This window comes from Lissotriton helveticus, chromosome 6, assembly GCF_964261635.1.
Source record: "Lissotriton helveticus chromosome 6, aLisHel1.1, whole genome shotgun sequence".
Classification (NCBI taxonomy): domain Eukaryota; kingdom Metazoa; phylum Chordata; class Amphibia; order Caudata; family Salamandridae; genus Lissotriton; species Lissotriton helveticus.
The window spans coordinates 2022235454-2022242959 of NC_136067.1; positions in this window are offsets into that span (position 1 = coordinate 2022235454).

Genomic DNA, 7506 nt, shown 5'->3' on the forward strand with positions numbered 1-7506 from the left:
TAAGTTCACAAATAGGTTCTAAGCTGTGCAATAAAGATGCAGGGTGTGCTGTTGAAATAAAAAATGTATGTTATGTCTTGCTTATATATATGTGGTCTGTTTTTTGCTAGTAGAGACAGTGAGATAGTATGAGCTGAGACACACATATTGCATGCAGAGACAGACATGATAGATTACATGTAACATCCTGGTCATGTGCTTAAGATCACACTGTGAGTCAAGCATGATTTTAAATTAATCTGGAAGAATAATGTGCTTAGTTGATGTGTTTAAAAATATGGGAATACATGTATTCTTGAAGTCAGTTAGGCTTTAGGATATGTACTAGTAGTGAATCTTAGGCAGCATGTATGTTAGGCCTCTAAGTTCACAAATAGGCTCTAAGCTGTGCAATAAAGATGCAGGGTGTGCTGTTGAAATGAAAAAGGAATGTTATGTCTTGCTTATATATATGTGGTCTGTTTTTTGCCAGTAGAGACAGTGAGATAGTATGAGCTGAGACACACATATTGCATGCAGAGACAGACATGGTAGATTACATGTAACATCCTGGTCATGTGCCTAAGATCACACTGTGAGTCAAGCTTGATTTTAAATAAATCTGAATGAATAATGTGCTTAGTTGATGTGTTTAAAAATATGGGAACATATGTATTCTTGAAGTCAGTTAGGCTTTAGGATATGAACTAGTAGAGAATCTTAGGCAGCATGTCTATTAGGCCTCTAACTTCACAAACAGGCTCTAAGCTGTGCAATAAAGATGCAGGGTGTGCTGTTGAAATGAAAAAGGAATGGTATGTCTTGCTTATATATATGTGGTCTGTTTTTTTGCCAGTAGAGACAGTGAGATAGTGTAGCTGAGACACACATATTGCATGCAGAGACAGACATGGTAGATTACATGTAACATCCTTGTCATGTGCCTAAGATCACACTGTGAGTCAAGCTTGATTTTAAATGAATCTGGGTGAATAATGTGCTTAGGTGATGTGTTTAAAATTATGAGAATATATGTATTCTTGAAGTCAGTTAGGCTTTAGGATATGTACTAGTAGTGAATCTAAGGCAGCATGTCTGTTAGGCCTCTAAGTTCACAAATAGGTTCTAAGCTGTGCAATAAAGATGCAGGGTGTGCTGTTGAAATAAAAAATGTATGTTATGTTTTGCTTATATATATGTGGTCTGTTTTTTGCTAGTAGAGACAGTGAGATAGTATGAGCTGAGACACACATATTGCATGCAGAGACAGCATGATAGACTACATGTAACATCCTGGTCATGTGCTTAAGATCACACTGTGAGTCAAGCTTGATTTTAAATTAATCTGGAAGAATAATTTGCTTAGTTAATGTGTTTAAAAATATGGGAATACATGTATTCTTGAAGTCAGTTAGGCTTTAGGATATGTACTAGTAGTGAATCTTAGGCAGCATGTCTGTTAGGCCTCTAAGTTCACAAATAGGCTCTAAGCTGTGCAATAAAGATGCAGGGTGTGCTGTTGAAATGAAAAAGGAATGTTATGTCTTGCTTATATATATGTGGCCTGTGTTTTTGCCAGTAGAGACAGTGAGATGTTTGAGCTGAGACACACATATTGCATGCAGAGACAGACATGGTAGATTACATGTAACATCCTGGTCATGTGCCTAAGATCACACTGTGAGTCAAGCTTGATTTTAAATGAATCTGGGTGAATAATGTGCTTATTTGATGTGTTTAAAAATATGGGAATAAATGTATTCTTGAAGTCAGTTAGGCTTTAAGATATGTACTAGTAGAGAATCTTAGGCAGCATGTCTGTTAGGCCTCTTACTTCACAAATAGGCTCTAAGCTGTGCAATAAAGATGCAGGGTGTGCTGTTGAAATAAAAAAGGAATATTATGTCTTGCTTATATATATATGGTCTGTTTTTTGACAGTAGAGACAGTGAGATAGTATGAGCTGAGACACACATATTGCATGCAGAGACAGTCATGATAGATTACATGTAACATCCTGGTCATGTGCCTAAGATCACACTGTGAATCAAGCTTGATTCTAAATGAATCTGGGTGAATAATGTGCTTAGTTGATGTGTTTAAAAATATGGGAATACATGTATTCTTGAAGTCAGTTAGGCTTTAGTATATGTACTAGTAGACAATCTTAGGCAGCATGTCTGTTAGGCCTCTTACTTCATAAATAGGCTCTAAGCTTTGCAATAAAGATGCAGGGTGTGCTGTTGAAATGAAAAAGGAATGGTATGTCTTGCTTATATATATGTGGTCTGTTTTTGCCAGTAGAGACAGTGAGATAGTATGAGCTGAGACACACATATTGCATGCAGAGACAGACATGTTAGATTACATGTAACATCCTGGTCATGTGCCCAAGATCACACTGTGAGTCAAGCTTGATTTTAAATGAATCTGGGTGAATAATGTGCTTAGTTGATGTGTTTAAAAATATGGGAATACATGTATTCTTGTAGTCAGTTAGGCTTTAGGATATGTACTAGTAGTGAATCTTAGGCAGCATGTCTGTTAGGCCTCTTACTTCACAAATAGGCTCTAAGCTGTGCAATAAAGATGCAGGGTGTGCTGTTGAAATGAAAAGGAATGGTATGTCTTGCTTATATATATGTGGTCTGTTTTTTGCCAGTAGAGACAGTGAGATAGTGTAGCTGAGACACACATATTGCATGCAGAGACAGACATGGTAGATTACATGTAACATCCTGGTCATGTGCCTAAGATCACACTGTGAGTCAAGCTTGATTTTAAATGAATCTGGGTGAATAATGTGCTTAGGTGATGTGTTTAAAAATATGAGAATATATGTATTCTTGAAGTCAGTTAGGCTTTAGGATATGTACTAGTAGTGAATCTAAGGCAGCATGTCTGTTAGGCCTCTAAGTTCACAAATAGGTTCTAAGCTGTGCAATAAAGATGCAGGGTGTGCTGTTGAAATAAAAAATGTAAGTTATGTCTTGCTTATATATATGTGGTCTGTTTTTTGCTAGTAGAGACAGTGAGATAGTATGAGCTGAGACACACATATTGCATGAAGAGACAGACATGGTAGATTACATGCAACAACCTGGTAATGTGCTTAAGATCACACTGTGAGTCAAGCTTGAATTTAAATAAATGTGGGTGAAGAATGTGCTTAGTTGATGTGTTTAAAAATATGGGAATACATGTATTCTTGAAGTCAGTTAGGCTTTAGGATATTCACTAGTAGAGAATATTAGGCAGCATGTCTGTTAGGCCTCTAAGTTCACAAATAGGCTCCAAGTTGTGCAATAAAGATGCAGGGTGTGTTGATGAAATGAAAAAGGAATGTTATGTCTTGCTTATATATATGTGGTCTGTTTTTTGCCAGTAGAGACAGTGAGATAGTTTGAGCTGAGACACACATATTGCATGCAGAGACAGACATGGTAGATTACATGTAACATCCTGGTCATGTGCCCAAGATCACACAGTGAGTCAAGCTTGATTTTAAATGAATCTGGGTGAATAATGTGCTTAGTTGATGTGTTTAAAAATATGGGAATACATGTATTCTTGTAGTCAGTTAGGCTTTAGGATATGTACTAGTAGTGAATCTTAGGCAGCATGTCTGTTAGGCCTCTTACTTCACAAATAGGCTCTAAGCTGTGCAATAAAGATGCAGGGTGTGCTATTGAAATGAAAAGGAATGGTATGTCTTGCTTATATATATGTGGTCTGTTTTTTGCCAGTAGAGACAGTGAGATAGTGTAGCTGAGACACACATATTGCATGCAGAGACAGACATGGTAGATTACACGTAACATCCTGGTCATGTGCCTAAGATCACACTGTGAGTCAAGCTTGATTTTAAATGAATCTGGGTGAATAATGTGCTTAGGTGATGTGTTTAAAAATATGAGAATATATGTATTCTTGAAGTCAGTTAGGCTTTAGGATATGTACTAGTAGTGAATCTAAGGCAGCATGTCTGTTAGGCCTCTAAGTTCACAAATAGGTTCTAAGCTGTGCAATAAAGATGCAGGGTGTGCTGTTGAAATAAAAAATGTATGTTATGTCTTGCTTATATATATGTGGTCTGTTTTTTGCTAGTAGAGACAGTGAGATAGTATGAGCTGAGACACACATATTGCATGCAGAGACAGACATGATAGATTACATGTAACATCCTGGTCATGTGCTTAAGATCACACTGTGAGTCAAGCATGATTTTAAATTAATCTGGAAGAATAATGTGCTTAGTTGATGTGTTTAAAAATATGGGAATACATGTATTCTTGAAGTCAGTTAGGCTTTAGGATATGTACTAGTAGTGAATCTTAGGCAGCATGTCTGTTAGGCCTCTAAGTTCACAAATAGGCTCTAAGCTGTGCAATAAAGATGCAGGGTGTGCTGTTGAAATGAAAAAGGAATGTTATGTCTTGCTTATATATATGTGGCCTGTGTTTTTGCCAGTAGAGACAGTGAGATGTTTGAGCTGAGACACACATATTGCATGCAGAGACAGACATGGTAGATTACATGTAACATCCTGGTCATGTGCCTAAGATCACACTGTGAGTCAAGCTTGATTTTAAATGAATCTGGGTGAATAATGTGCTTATTTGATGTGTTTAAAAATATGGGAATAAATGTATTCTTGAAGTCAGTTAGGCTTTAAGATATGTACTAGTAGAGAATCTTAGGCAGCATGTCTGTTAGGCCTCTTACTTCACAAATAGGCTCTAAGCTGTGCAATAAAGATGCAGGGTGTGCTGTTGAAATAAAAAAGGAATATTATGTCTTGCTTATATATATATGGTCTGTTTTTTGGCAGTATAGACAGTGAGATAGTATGAGCTGAGACACACATATTGCATGCAGAGACAGTCATGGTAGATTACATGTAACATCCTGGTCATGTGCCTAAGATCACACTGTGAATCAAGCTTGATTCTAAATGAATCTGGGTGAATAATGTGCTTAGTTGATGTGTTTAAAAATATGGGAATACATGTATTCTTGAAGTCAGTTAGGCTTTAGTATATGTACTAGTAGACAATCTTAGGCAGCATGTCTGTTAGGCCTCTTACTTCATAAATAGGCTCTAAGCTTTGCAATAAAGATGCAGGGTGTGCTGTTGAAATGAAAAAGGAATGGTATGTCTTGCTTATATATATGTGGTCTGTTTTTGCCAGTAGAGACAGTGAGATAGTATGAGCTGAGACACACATATTGCATGCAGAGACAGACATGTTAGATTACATGTAACATCCTGGTCATGTGCCCAAGATCACACTGTGAGTCAAGCTTGATTTTAAATGAATCTGGGTGAATAATGTGCTTAGTTGATGTGTTTAAAAATATGGGAATACATGTATTCTTGTAGTCAGTTAGGCTTTAGGATATGTACTAGTAGTGAATCTTAGGCAGCATGTCTGTTAGGCCTCTTACTTCACAAATAGGCTCTAAGCTGTGCAATAAAGATGCAGGGTGTGCTGTTGAAATGAAAAGGAATGGTATGTCTTGCTTATATATATGTGGTCTGTTTTTTGCCAGTAGAGACAGTGAGATAGTGTAGCTGAGACACACATATTGCATGCAGAGACAGACATGGTAGATTACATGTAACATCCTGGTCATGTGCCTAAGATCACACTGTGAGTCAAGCTTGATTTTAAATGAATCTGGGTGAATAATGTGCTTAGGTGATGTGTTTAAAAATATGAGAATATATGTATTCTTGAAGTCAGTTAGGCTTTAGGATATGTACTAGTAGTGAATCTAAGGCAGCATGTCTGTTAGGCCTCTAAGTTCACAAATAGGTTCTAAGCTGTGCAATAAAGATGCAGGGTGTGCTGTTGAAATAAAAAATGTATGTTATGTCTTGCTTATATATATGTGGTCTGTTTTTTGCTAGTAGAGACAGTGAGATAGTATGAGCTGAGACACACATATTGCATGAAGAGACAGACATGGTAGATTACATGCAACAACCTGGTAATGTGCTTAAGATCACACTGTGAGTCAAGCTTGAATTTAAATAAATGTGGGTGAAGAATGTGCTTAGTTGATGTGTTTAAAAATATGGGAATACATGTATTCTTGAAGTCAGTTAGGCTTTAGGATATTCACTAGTAGAGAATATTAGGCAGCATGTCTGTTAGGCCTCTAAGTTCACAAATAGGCTCCAAGTTGTGCAATAAAGATGCAGGGTGTGTTGATGAAATGAAAAAGGAATGTTATGTCTTGCTTATATATATGTGGTCTGTTTTTTGCCAGTAGAGACAGTGAGATAGTTTGAGCTGAGACACACATATTGCATGCAGAGACAGACATGGTAGATTACATGTAACATCCTGGTCATGTGCCCAAGATCACACAGTGAGTCAAGCTTGATTTTAAATGAATCTGGGTGAATAATGTGCTTAGTTGATGTGTTTAAAAATATGGGAATACATGTATTCTTGTAGTCAGTTAGGCTTTAGGATATGTACTAGTAGTGAATCTTAGGCAGCATGTCTGTTAGGCCTCTTACTTCACAAATAGGCTCTAAGCTGTGCAATAAAGATGCAGGGTGTGCTATTGAAATGAAAAGGAATGGTATGTCTTGCTTATATATATGTGGTCTGTTTTTTGCCAGTAGAGACAGTGAGATAGTGTAGCTGAGACACACATATTGCATGCAGAGACAGACATGGTAGATTACACGTAACATCCTGGTCATGTGCCTAAGATCACACTGTGAGTCAAGCTTGATTTTAAATGAATCTGGGTGAATAATGTGCTTAGGTGATGTGTTTAAAAATATGAGAATATATGTATTCTTGAAGTCAGTTAGGCTTTAGGATATGTACTAGTAGTGAATCTAAGGCAGCATGTCTGTTAGGCCTCTAAGTTCACAAATAGGTTCTAAGCTGTGCAATAAAGATGCAGGGTGTGCTGTTGAAATAAAAAATGTATGTTATGTCTTGCTTATATATATGTGGTCTGTTTTTTGCTAGTAGAGACAGTGAGATAGTATGAGCTGAGACACACATATTGCATGCAGAGACAGACATGATAGATTACATGTAACATCCTGGTCATGTGCTTAAGATCACACTGTGAGTCAAGCATGATTTTAAATTAATCTGGAAGAATAATGTGCTTAGTTGATGTGTTTAAAAATATGGGAATACATGTATTCTTGAAGTCAGTTAGGCTTTAGGATATGTACTAGTAGTGAATCTTAGGCAGCATGTATGTTAGGCCTCTAAGTTCACAAATAGGCTCTAAGCTGTGCAATAAAGATGCAGGGTGTGCTGTTGAAATGAAAAAGGAATGTTATGTCTTGCTTATATATATGTGGTCTGTTTTTTGCCAGTAGAGACAGTGAGATAGTATGAGCTGAGACACACATATTGCATGCAGAGACAGACATGGTAGATTACATGTAACATCCTGGTCATGTGCCTAAGATCACACTGTGAGTCAAGCTTGATTTTAAATAAATCTGAATGAATAATGTGCTTAGTTGATGTGTTTAAAAAT